Source organism: Neofelis nebulosa, chromosome 8, assembly GCF_028018385.1.
Source record: "Neofelis nebulosa isolate mNeoNeb1 chromosome 8, mNeoNeb1.pri, whole genome shotgun sequence".
NCBI lineage: Eukaryota > Metazoa > Chordata > Mammalia > Carnivora > Felidae > Neofelis > Neofelis nebulosa.
Window position 1 is genome coordinate 134913669 of NC_080789.1, and position 12940 is coordinate 134926608.

General features: G+C 38.6%; 1 pseudogene; it reads left to right on the forward strand.

Annotated features, from left to right (window-relative positions):
• The first annotated feature begins 2693 nt into the window (after positions 1 to 2693).
• Positions 2694 to 2874, forward strand: LOC131484115 (U4 spliceosomal RNA; annotated as a pseudogene).
• Positions 2875 to 12940: the final 10066 nt, after the last annotated feature.

The window sequence follows — 12940 nt, forward strand, 5'->3', positions numbered from 1 at the left end:
AATATTATGAACTATGGATATTTATAACAGCGAATCCTTATATTTTATAGAGTCAGAAAAAGCAAGAAACCAAATTCTATCATTAAAGTGTACCCACGTATGTATAAAAACAAATATGCGACATGAAAAGAAAATATTTCAAATATATGAATCATTTTTAATATTATTAATGTCATTAAGGGCAAGGCAGTTTGTTTTCTTCTACTTTCCAAAATTAGCCTAAGGGTATGTACTATTTTGGGGCGCCTGGGTCAGTCGGGTAAGCGTCTGACTTCGGCTCAGGTCATGATCTCGCAGTTTGTGAGTTCGAGCTGTAACAGCCCAGAGCCTGGAGCCTGCTTCAGATTCTGTGTCTCCAACTCTCTCGGCCCCTCCCCCGCTCATGCTCTGTCTCTCAATAATAAATACATGTTAAAAAAAATTAAGAGTGTGTAGTATTTTATGATTTAAATAGATTTGGGACAAATTCTTAATAGGTTAAATGTGTGGAGTCCATAATGTGATTTGGCCGTGTTCCTAATCATGTGACATGAATAAACTCATTTGATCCTCTCAACGAATTTACAAGGAACGTATTCCCCTCACCCCATTATGCAAATAATGAAATAGAAACCTAGAAAGTGTTGGCACCTTGCAGATGATCACACAGTTCCGGAGTGGCAGATCCAGGGTTTGGGCCCAAGGGAGCTGACTCCGGAACTCAATAAACACTGGCATAGTACCGCCTCAGTCAAGAAGGTGGCACGCAGATTGGAGAATTTTAGTTCTTAAAAAGTTCTATGGATCACAGGTTCTCATCCTTGCCTGTGATAACTTGATGGGCTATGGAAAGTCGTTTGATAAGTGCTCACATTATTTCTCTGATGCAAAGTGAGTCTTTTCAAGCACCATTTATTTAACATTAGAGCTCAGTGGTTTTCCCCTGTCCAGGCAGGTGTGCTTCCAAAGCCTCCTGCTTGTCCTTGAGCTCTGAGGAGCTATCACCCTTGTTTCCTGGAAGTTGAGATATTTGTGTGTTACAGACTGTGAAATCAGAGACAGTCGGTTTCTATGGGAACCAGCTTCACTTAATCCAAAAGGGCAGCGAAGAGGAATTTGTAAATGTTAAGGAGGGAAGAACTATCCTCAGTTTGAAACACTGTTTCTTTTACCTCCCTTTTTTTTTTTAATTTCACTTTCAGAAAGTTCTCCTTTTAGTCCTATGCATTTGAAGGAACTGCAACATCTTTACCTGAACGATTTAGCAAACTTTTTTGTTATCTGTCTTCACAATGTCTAAAACCAAGGAGCGCTGTCTTTTCACAGATTACAGGGCGATACGTGCTTGTGTTTTCCTCAGCCCCAGAAGTGGGCATCGCAGTATTGGAATATATAGATTAGATTACTTTCACAATGGTCTTGAATCTTTGGGTAAACACGGGGAGAAGGGATGGAGATCGGCAATTGGAAAAGCTGGTGTTATTAGTCTGTTTTTTCTTTCTGGGTATCTGGGTTTTCTCAGCAGCTCAAATTGGATTGTAATTCAAAAATTAAGGGAAGAACACCATTGCGTCATATTTTAACCCCAAATTGTATATTTCTATTCACTATTGGGTCTTTAAACTATATGAGAGCAGTATTTTCTTTTAACCTAACTTGGAGAAATCTTTAAAAAGTTTTAAAGTAAATGATATTATCTTCTGTAGAAAGCAGTGCCTGACAAAGTATTACTCAGGATTACTAGGAATTATACTTTCGGTACACCTTATTATGAAAATACTTAATATGTTGAAAAATAATTTCTTGTGTGCATGCTGTCAACACACACAAAAAAACATGATGGATTTATCATAATCCAGTCGGTTCCTGAAATGAAGGGGCTTGGTGGCTAGATGTGAATACTTTCAAAAGGTTTATTGCAGGGATCAAAAATATCATTAACAATATGAAAGTAATGTTTTTCAAGGAACACTCTTTTCCAGTCATCCTTTCTCTAAACTCTTTGCAGCTTAGCGTAATGATGTTTAAGAGAAGAGCCATGCAGATGACTTCATCATGGCATGAAATCACGGTATAAATTATTTTATCATAAGATGGAATTAAAGAGAAGACTAGAAATGTATCATCTTATCAATAAACAGGATTGGGTGTGAAACTTTCAATATGGAGGCATACATAAATGTAAGATTACACAAACAAGACAAGACAGGGCATCTTTATTACCTTCTACGCACAGAGGACCATAACTTAAGGCTTCTAGTAACCTTAGAGAACTGAATGTCCCCTGACTTAAAACCTCCCAAATCTCTATTTCTGTGATAACGTTTTGTACTTGTCGAAAAGGACTAGTCAATTCCTCTGCTCTACGGTAAGCCCATCCCTAAACCCTCAACAGTTGTACATATTTCCTACAACCTCTACTTCTTGCAGATTAAAAAAGGGCTCTGAAGGACGCCTGGATTCACTATGAAGCAGATTTCAGTGTGTTCCATCCTTTTTGGACCCTTTCCCAAGGGATTTTAATTACTAAAGTGCCCCAAGCATGTTTGCTTTTACATGATTGGTTTTCAAAAGAGTAGCACTGTCCTTTACTGTCCTTTAAGAGACACAATGACAGTGACCGTGCTTTTCATCATTTGAGAACTTCAAACAGTAAAACCTAGTTTTCAGGTCCAAGTGTAAGCTGGTATTACTTATTGCAAAAATGCTTTCCAAGCTTTGCACAGTGGCAGTGTCGTAGCCAATGAGGTTTATCCAAGAAGCGATTACTTGCTAATTAAAAACTTTTCCCAATACCCTGCCGTGACGACTTGAAAAATGCTTTCCAACGTTCTACATAGTCATAGCACAGAAATGGGCACCCACTAAAAAAAATTATAAAAGTCAACTAATAGAGAAAGAATAATCATCTCAGAAGGTTAAGAAATTTTTCTTCAAATAATAAAGGTCACCAGTGTAAGTAACCTACCCACAAAAAGATTCAAATTGATATCACACAGGACGCTTAAATTATGTCATCGTGACTAATTCTAGATTTTCTTAACTTGTTGCATTTGTTTTAGTGTTCTTATTTTGTGCATTTGTATTCCTAGATTGTATACATTTTTAATTAGCATTGCTATCTGGCTACCTTTAATATGGTCTATGGCTATCCTTCTAATTATCTTCTTACAACCATTATCAGCCTTTTAAATTTTCTCTGATGTCAGTTTGAAAAGTGACAATACATTTAGGGTTAACTATTATTTCAGCCATTTTGATTACACACTTTGCCTTCTGACCTTCTGAAAATCACCTGACCCTTACTTAAGACCTTTGCATAATTACCTATCCAATTTTCTTATCTCCCTCTTCCTTTATTTGTTTTTTTCTTCCCTTAAAGTTACTGAGCGCAGTATAGTTGTGGTCATTGCCAAAGTCATGGCGACCTTGTTAGGACTCTCCCCAAAGTCCTCACAAGATAACCAAATTAATGACTTAATGCTTTATCTTAGTGTCCAGTCATTCCTAAATCTACTGTTATGCCATTTTTGTTCTTTAACAAAGTGTTAATTAACTTGACCAACTTTTCCTTTTATTCATCATTTAGGACAGAATAAGAACCGCACGAAGTGTTTAATTCATATACTTCATTATGTAGACAGTTCATTTACATGAGCATGATCATTTTTCTATCCCATGAACGTATTTACTACATTCAGAATCTCCCCACTTTTTCTAAGGAACATAGTCACATTTGCATTAAAAAAAAAGTTGAAGTCCACAACAATAGACTGCATGATTGTTAAGATTTTTTTCGGATATGCCATTTATACTCATGATACCTGGAAGACTTTCTGAAGCTAATCTCTAAGCTGATGGTTCTAAAAGTATGGTCCTCTGACATCTGGGGATCTCTGAGACGCTTGCAAAGGTCCTCAAACTCAAACAAAAACTCATAATAGCGAGATATTACTTGCCTTTGGACTCTTTCGACATTTGCAGTAATGAAGAAAAGCAGTGGTGGTAACTGCTGTGCCTCGTCCTGTGTTAAATTGTACTAGGAGACATTGCATTCCTTTAAGATTGTCCATAGAAATTTTCCCAAAAAATCAATAAAGGGATTCCGCACCTCAAGAAAACTCTGACGGTATCTTTTGCCAATGATAAAATCTGAGCTTTCCAGTAAAACTTAGAATTTTGAAAAACTTGCATTGGCCACCATAAGCCTCACAGAGTTCCAATCAAGCTTATAATTCTCTCGTGTAATAATGATAATTAATGTGATTTTGTCAGTGTGGTAGGCACTTGGCAGATCTGCATAATTCAGTGAAACAATATTTGCCAGATGGCCCAATGTTTGATGTTATAAACTCACATGGTAAAAGTTCCATTCAAAGGGTAAGATAGACCAAAACATTTTAATGTGACAGATATGATTTCATAATCCACATTGGTACTAATGTTTAAGAAACTGCCATTTGTCTAGTTTGGATGTTCATTCAAAGAAGAATATGTACAATTATCTGAAGGTTATCTATTCAACTGTTTCTCCCTTTTTCGATTACATATCTCTGTGCAGCTAGGTTTTCTTCATATATTTCAATCAAAATGACATATATCCCAGTAGACTGAACATAGAAGTAAGTATCAGAATTCACGTTTTATGAACGCATTATATATGTCATATGTAATGATATAAACCACATACATATAAGTTTAATAATCTTAAGTGTGTAGAGGGGGTCTTGGGGGACGGGGGGGGGGAGAAGAAAAGAAGAGTTGAGAACTGCCACTCTAAACGTTGGTTTGCCCGAGTCTGAGTTCTGAGCTCTTTCATTCCTGGGTAGTCTCATGTAGTTCTGTGGTTCTCAGTGGCATCTTTGATCGGATAACTCACAAGTTCGTGTATCCAACCCTGGCTTCACTCTTTAACTCCAGATGTAAATGTACCACTGCCAGCGAGCACTTCCACTTGAACACCTGACAGGCATCGTGGAATTAATGTTGTCGAAACCTAACGCCTGCTGTTCCACTCTAAACCCATTCCTTTACCGACCCTCTCTTTGCAGTAACTGGTAACTCCAAGTCTCAGCTGCTATGACAAAAACCTTGTTTTCACCCTTGACTCCTCTCTTCTCTCATTCAGTTAGTCCAACTCAGCAGGCTTATCAACTCATCTGTGTTCACATTACATTCTAGATCTGTTCAGTTCTTACCACCTCTGCTTCTACTGCCCTGGCTAAGACCACATCATCTCGTATGTAGATCATTTCAATTCATCTCTAAACTGAACTCCCTTTCTACATGCTTGCCTCCTCGATCATTCAGGATAAGCTCTGTTATATTACATCACCAAACATTGCCAAATCCAAACATTGCCAAATGTTTGGTGTTCTCTCTCTCCCTATACATATATATATATATATATATATATATATATATATATATACACATATATATACATATACACACACACACATATATACACATACATATACATATATAACATGTATATGTATGTGTATATATGTATATACATATATATGTATATATATGATGTATGAAATATGATATATATTAAGTATACATAAATATACATAATTTATAGATCCCACAATATATGTAGATCTCCAAGTAAGAATATAGAGAGAGCTCTCTAGTGGATTTCACAACCTAGATTAAATTCTCTAGCAGAGTAGTGACAGGCATGGCTTCTGCTCACAAATCACTAGCCAGAACTGGTCATATGACACTGTCCACCCACACTGAGGCCAGGATGAACCATCCTTACAATGCCTGGAAGGCAGAGAGCCATAAATATTAAGTGACTAGCATGAGAATAAAAAGTTCCTAATTTACAGGCAGGAAAGGAAAGATGAATTTTCTTTGACCACAAACAAGTAATCTCTAAGTGGTTTTAAACTTTGTCCAATAAATTAATCTATAGTGAAGTGGTTTTTTTGGCCCAGAAATGCTTTATCTTTTGAAGGCATAGTTTATAAATAGGCATAAAGCAGAATAATCTTTAAAAATGTGTAGTGTTACATAAATGCAGCTAAAAATATGAAAAACAAGCCATCTTATTTTTCAGAACTTGTAGTTAATTTAAGATTTTGTAATTATGTGGTAATTACATGGTATCACAATCTTTGATAGATTTCATGCTTAATATATATACATATTTTTCATGTATTTCATGCTATGTATATGCATATGTGTAAATATATTTCATATATTTATATGAAGCCAAAGGAATATATAACCATAAAATCTACCCATTTTAAGTATACAGTTTGATGATTTTTAGTAAATTTGCACATTTGGGCAACCACCAGCACAGTCCAGCATTAGAACACTTCTATAACCTTACAAAGTTTCACATGATCTTCTAGTCATTCTCTGCTCCTACCCTGAGCCCTAGGCAGTCACGGATCTACTCTCTGTTTCTATAATATTACTTTCTCTAGGAAGTTAGAATTCTTGGCATTCCCTATGCCTATCAACAAAAAGATGGATCCCTAATATTTATAAACATATATCTCAAAGGAACAGGACATAGTTGTCCTCAACAGCAACTGAAGGCAAAATACGGAGAAATTGGTCTACCCAGGTGGAATCTTACTTAAACATGGAAAGAGCTTCTTAACCTAGGGAAATATTTTTTAAGCATTACGTAAGGTAACTAAGAAACTCATATGGAAAAAAAAACTCAGTTATATTTCAGGAAAGGCTACAAAATAATTGTATCGGAAATCAGAGTGCCCTTAAATTTTTTATATTCGTTGTATAATATCCACAATCATGCAAGTTTTATAGCTGAAAATCGAAGTGAATGAAATTAAAGATGTTCACCTTTCATTACCCTAAAATATCTCCCACACTATTCTGACCACAGAGCCTGAATATAGTTCCTTTAGAAAAAAAAAAAATCTTTGAGCTTCACATAGTATAAAGTTAGGTTACTAATGTCTCCTCTTAAAAAATTATACTTTCTTAGATGATAGATGTATGGCCTATACTATATTCCTTCAGGTGGATGATCATTGCATCAGTACAAACAGTAGATATCCACAGGACATACAAACTGCTCTCGTCATCTGATAATATGCTTTAGAGAACATAACACAAAGGGGAAAAAAGTTCTTTCTTTAAAATAAAGTTAGCATAATCTGTAAGATTGTGGTCAATTACTGACATTTGTACCGTGAATTTATTTAAAATGAGGACAAGGATGGGACTGAAGTCTTCTGGGAGAGTTGGCTGACTGTTGATCGATTATTTCCATCATCATAAATTTTGTAGCACCTCATTTATTTTAGTAGATTTTTTATTATCCTTTCCCTCTCTCCCTTTTTTTTTTGTTAAAAAATGAGATAATTTCTAGAAGAGATGACAATTGAGTTGTGTAGCCAATGGGTTGGTAAACTTTTCATCAAATGACAATAGTCAAGGAGCCAGCACATGTGAGACACTGGATGAAGACATTCCACTATGACTGAAGAGTCATCTTTCTTAAAGCTGACACATTCGTGGTGAGGTGGTGCCAAGACAAATGCAAGCAGAACTGTAGCCTGGAAATACTTAAACATATTATTTGAATTCTCAGAAGTATCATTTTTACTTAAAGTAAACATTGGCATGCAAAGCCAATAGTCTGAGTAATCCGGTCTTGAAGTGTAACTTTATTTGTTATGGGGATTTGCTCAGGGAAGAGAAGGGGAAAAAAATAAACCCAGCCCTTCTTCTTCCAGTGCAGAGAGAAAATCGTTGTTTCTGCAACACTGGAGACATTATTTGAGGCCATGTAAGTGACACTGCCTCAAGCGACTTTAACAATTCCCAACTAAAATTTGATTTAATTGTTTTTAGTAAAGTGTTCCTTTGGCACAGGCCCCCAGAATGATTATTGTCTGTCTCTATTAGCAGATGGATACGAAGCTCTACCAGTGAGAATCCCACACTATAACCAAGTAGCTGGGTCGGAATAGCTCTGAACCCAAAGCAAGGAGCTCTCTTAAATCCCTGATGAATCTCCTCTCTTGAAGAAGGTGGTGTTGACGAGCAAACTGTATAATCCAAGCGTCACCAGTTTAAGATCCATTGTTTAAGAGTTCTATGGGCCCTCTGTACTTACAAATGCCATGGTTTGTGAATGTGTATATATCTTTACTGTTCCGGGGTGAGGCATCCATAATTTTAATGAGATCTGCAGAAAGATCTATACCCTGTAGTTGTTTTTATAGGAAGCACTTGTACACCTCTACCCTTGTTTTGGCTGGAGCCCGCCCCCATATCGTGGCTCTCTGTTGCCAAAGAAACAGGTCAAGGTCACTGATTTGTGCATTTGCCTGCCCTCCAGCCCTTGGCTCCCCATCTCCAGGTTCCGCACTCCCATTACACTCCCAGCTGCCCCACTGTCACAAGAACAGCCGGACATGGAGGTTTATTTTTCCATTGTAGCTGTGCTGTCAGGCATTCCTGAAAATCCTCTCTCTTTGTTTTTTATGAACTGTATTCTTTTAACAATTCTTCAAGCTTACTTTGATTTGAAATTTCCCAATTGGGAATAACTGCTCTTAAATATGCTACCTGGGTATGGTTCTTTCTTTCTTTCTTTCTTTCTTTCTTTCTTTCTTTCTTTCTTTCTTTCTTTCTTTCTTTCTTTCTTTCTTTCTTTCTTTCTTTCTTTCTTTCTTTTTTGGAAAAGACAGAGCATGAGTGGGGAGGGGCAGGGGGAGAGGGAGACAGAGAATCTCAAGCAGGCTCCACACTCCGCGCAAAGCCTGCTGTGGGGCTTGATCTCATAACCATGACATCATGACCTGAGCCAAAACCATGAGTCAGATGCTTAACCACCTAAGCCACCCAGGTGCCCTGGTTCCAACTTTCTAAATACTCCTTGTCAGTCTCTTTTGATGGTTTCACATCACCTCTCTAACCGTTAAACTTCAAAGTATATCAGAGTTCAGTCCTTAGGCATTTCTCCTTTCTGTCTGTAGTTTATCTCTACATATCTCCTCCATACTCATGGTTTTAAGTACCTTCTGTGTGATGCTGACCAGAAAATTAGACTTCCAGCCCAGACCTCCACCCCGAACTGCAGAATTAAGACCCCATTGACTATTGACAGTATCTCTTAGATGTCTGACAAGCACCTCAAACTTAGTCCCATTTGTCTCAATATATGTAATTCAGTTCTTCCCCCTGTTCTGGCCCAAACACTTTGCATTGATGATTCTCTCTCTCATCCAGATTCAACCCAGCAACAAATCATTTCATTGGATATTCAGAATACAGCTGAAATCTGACCTTTCCTCACCACCTCCATCACAAAGAGCCCATTTCAGACTCTTACCATTTCATGCCTGGATTGTTGTAGCGGTCTTTAACTAGTCTCTCTGTTTCCTGTCTTGTCCTCTTTAGTTCAGTTTCAACAGAGCAGCCAAAGTAAACTAATTAAAATGTAAGTCACACCACTTCACCATCCTGTGTTGTAAATTTTTTAAGTTAATCTATTTTATTTTGAAGGAGAGAGAGAGAGTGCGAGCAGGGGAGGGGCAGAGAGAGGGAGGAGAGAGAGTATCCAAGGAAGGCTCCATGCTGCCAGGACAGAGCTCGCTGTGGGGCTCAAAGTCATGTACCATGAGATCATGACCTGAGCCTGAATCAAGAGTTGGATGCTTAACCGACTGAGCCACCCAGGTGGCCCCATACCTCTGTTTGAAACATCTCCATGACTTCCCATCGCTCTCAGTAGAAAAGCCAGTCATTTGCAGGACCTGTGAGGCCCCACATGAAGTGACCCTGCCCTTGCTTCTCAGACCACCCCTCCACCCCTCACCCCTTCACTCACAATTTCAGCGATTATTTAAATGTTCAAAATGGGGCAAAATTTTAATGCTTTTATAATATTTTATTCTAAAGGTAGAATATTCTGGTATTAGTTGCAAAGATCCGATGACAGCATCCACCTTTCCCAGCATTCAAACAAACCACATTTGTTCACACACTATATAACAAGCACTTCCATAGAACACACTTCCTTCTCTATAGTAGCCAACAGCAGAGGTAGATTAGAGCTGGTCAGTGCCTCCAAGGTCGGAAGACCCCTGATGGTAGGGCCTTCCAGGATTGCTCTTTTCCATTATGCATATTACCATTGGCACAGCTCTTGGGGGTCACCCAGCCACACATGTCATGGACACGTTTTTGTGGATGGAGCCCACAGATGATAGGATAAAACAAGTCCTTCCAGCTCCCATTTTCTATGGGCTCCTTTAGTAGAACATGTCTGCTGCTATAACAAAAGTAACACAGACTGGGTGGCTGATGAAAACAGAAATTGGTTTCTCACGGTTCTGTAGGCTAAAAGTCCAAGATCAGAGTGCCAGCATAGTTGAGTCCTGATGAATACCCTCTTCCAGGCTGCAGACTGTGGATTTCTCATTGTATCATCATATGATGGAGAGCACACAGAGGATACGAGCTCTTTGGTGACCCTTATAAGGGCACTGATCCCATTCATGAAGGATTATGACCCTCATGACCTCACTGACTCCTAAGTTTTCTTATGAAGGCTCCACCTTCTAATACCATCATATGGTGGGGATCAGGGTTTCAACCTGTGAGTTTTGGGGGAAGCAAACATTCACTTCATAAAGCATCACATCAGAGAGTAACTTCTTCTGATACTGTGCAATAGAAATCTTGACTGGCATGTTTGTTTTATCACTACCCAACACTGAAATAAATACGAAGCAATTTTAGTATTGACTCTAGACGAGAGGCACAATGATGTAGTAGCCAGAGAGCTGTGCTAAGAGTCCAAAAAATCTTGGTTGATCCCAGCTACAACTTACTGTATGGTCTCAAGGAGTTACCTTTCCTTTCTGGGGATCAGTGTTCTCATCAATTCTTTGTCATACAATACAAAAGGGAAGGTGTACACAATAATGCTTCATAAACTATAAATCCTGATATAAAGGCTAGGCAGAACTGAATCCATTTTATTGCAAGTTGTCTTAAAAGCCCTATAGTCTTTAAAAACTATGTTTTCAAACATTAGTTATAGTATACTAGATGACATTATTTTTGCACACTTGCTCATGTCATCCACGAAAAGACCCTATATTACAATCTATTTTCAAACAGGTAGAACATTTTGTTCTTGTTCACTCCTGATAACTAATGAGTACTCCCCTTTAATCTACTCGCAAGTTGTCTTTTCAATTATCATTTCACATTGTTTGCCTGAAATTGACGTAAAGCTTACCGATCTGTCTTTTCTTCTCGTAAAACTTTGTGTTAGTCAACTTAGAGCTTTCTGGTACTTTCTGCATTGCCCATTATTTCCTAAAAATTATTAAAGATTATTCTGGGAGAGCCTGGTTGCCTCAGTCAGTCGAACGCCTGACTCTTGATTTTGGCTCCGGTCATGATCCCAGGATTGTGGGATCGAGCCCCATGTCGGGCTCTGTTCTGAGCGTGGAGCCTGCTTAAGATTCTCTCTTTCTCTCTTCGTCTGCCTCTCTCCCTGGCTCATGTGCTCTCTCTCTCGCTCTCTCTCTCAAAAAGATTATTCTGCAAATATATTTGCAAGTTTTTTAAATACATTAAATTTTATCAAAGGGAGGGCATTTTTATTATTTGAGCTTTTAATCTGGTATCAATACAGGGTAGGCTAACAGCTATGACGAACAACCCCCCAAATTGCAATGGCTTAACGTAGTCAACATTTATGTAGATTCCAATGTAAATGTTTATAGGCAGGTGGTTCTCCCGAAGCCTTTCCCTCAAAAGGTGACTGGAGGGTCCAGCTCCTTCCATCCAGTGGCTCTTTTGTGTCCTTGAGACCTCAAAGATTCTGCTGGATTTCTTGCCTCTGGTTTGTTGTCGAAAGAATGAAGAGAAAGAAAACCTAGGATGGCGTAAGAGATTTTGGGAGCCCACGCAGAAACATCTGTGAGCAGCACATGTCCCACCTTGACTCGCCTGGAACCAGATGTGTGGCTGGCAAATGCCACCTTCCTTTATGCCAGGAGCCAACGTGAAATGGTCATGCGCACTTAGCAAGGCCTCCGTCGTGAATCTCTTCCTTGTTAAAGCCGTTGTATCTCTTCGAACAAAATACCATATTCTGATGAAGAAGGAAGTAAATATGGGAACTGAATAGTCATACTTGCACAAACCTGCAATGATTCTTCCCTCAATCAAAATATTTTGAAATAAGTCCTTGGGTTCACATTTTCACATTTCTGAGTTTCAGTGTATTCTGGTGATGGCCCTTTCTGATACAGTTCTCACAGGGTTTTGCCTTTGTACCAAAGGGTGTGTGTCTTCCATACGTGTTCTTGAAGACTGGGTTCTCTGTGCAGTCGCAAGCGTTCCTGTCCATTTATTTTCATCTTTGTGCTTTATTAGTGCTACTACAGAGACATTCTTAAGGTCAAGCTCACTTCCACGTTTCAAACTATTGTTTCCTTGTGTTCACAGTCTAGTCTCCTGTAGCAAATGCTTTGTTTTTCTTTAGCCTCTCCAAAAGTCCTTCCTGGTCCTGACAGGATATGCTGTCCCTTGACTATAAATCATATGACCGTTAGCTGTAAATACACAACACGCACATATCGTTTGTCACACCATCTGCACTCCCAGCAGGTTTGTTGTTGTTGTTGTTGTTTATGCATGCTGCATATTCAGTGTTCCCCATTCCTGTGTAGGTCAGCATTGCCATCTGTGATTCTTCATGGCTGGGAAGTTCTGGAGAAGATCTCCATCCTCCATGGGGATAAAAGCATAGCTCTTGAAAACCCATAGGTCCTTTCATATGCAGGCTTATGTCTGTGTCCCTGACGTTTCCTTCCAGGTTGCTGGGACTTCAAAGTTAGAGGCAGCCTTCAGGCAATGTAATTACTTAGAATGCATTTCATTGAGGTCAAAAAGTTCCCCCTACTAAGCAATACATCATCACCCTCAATATATA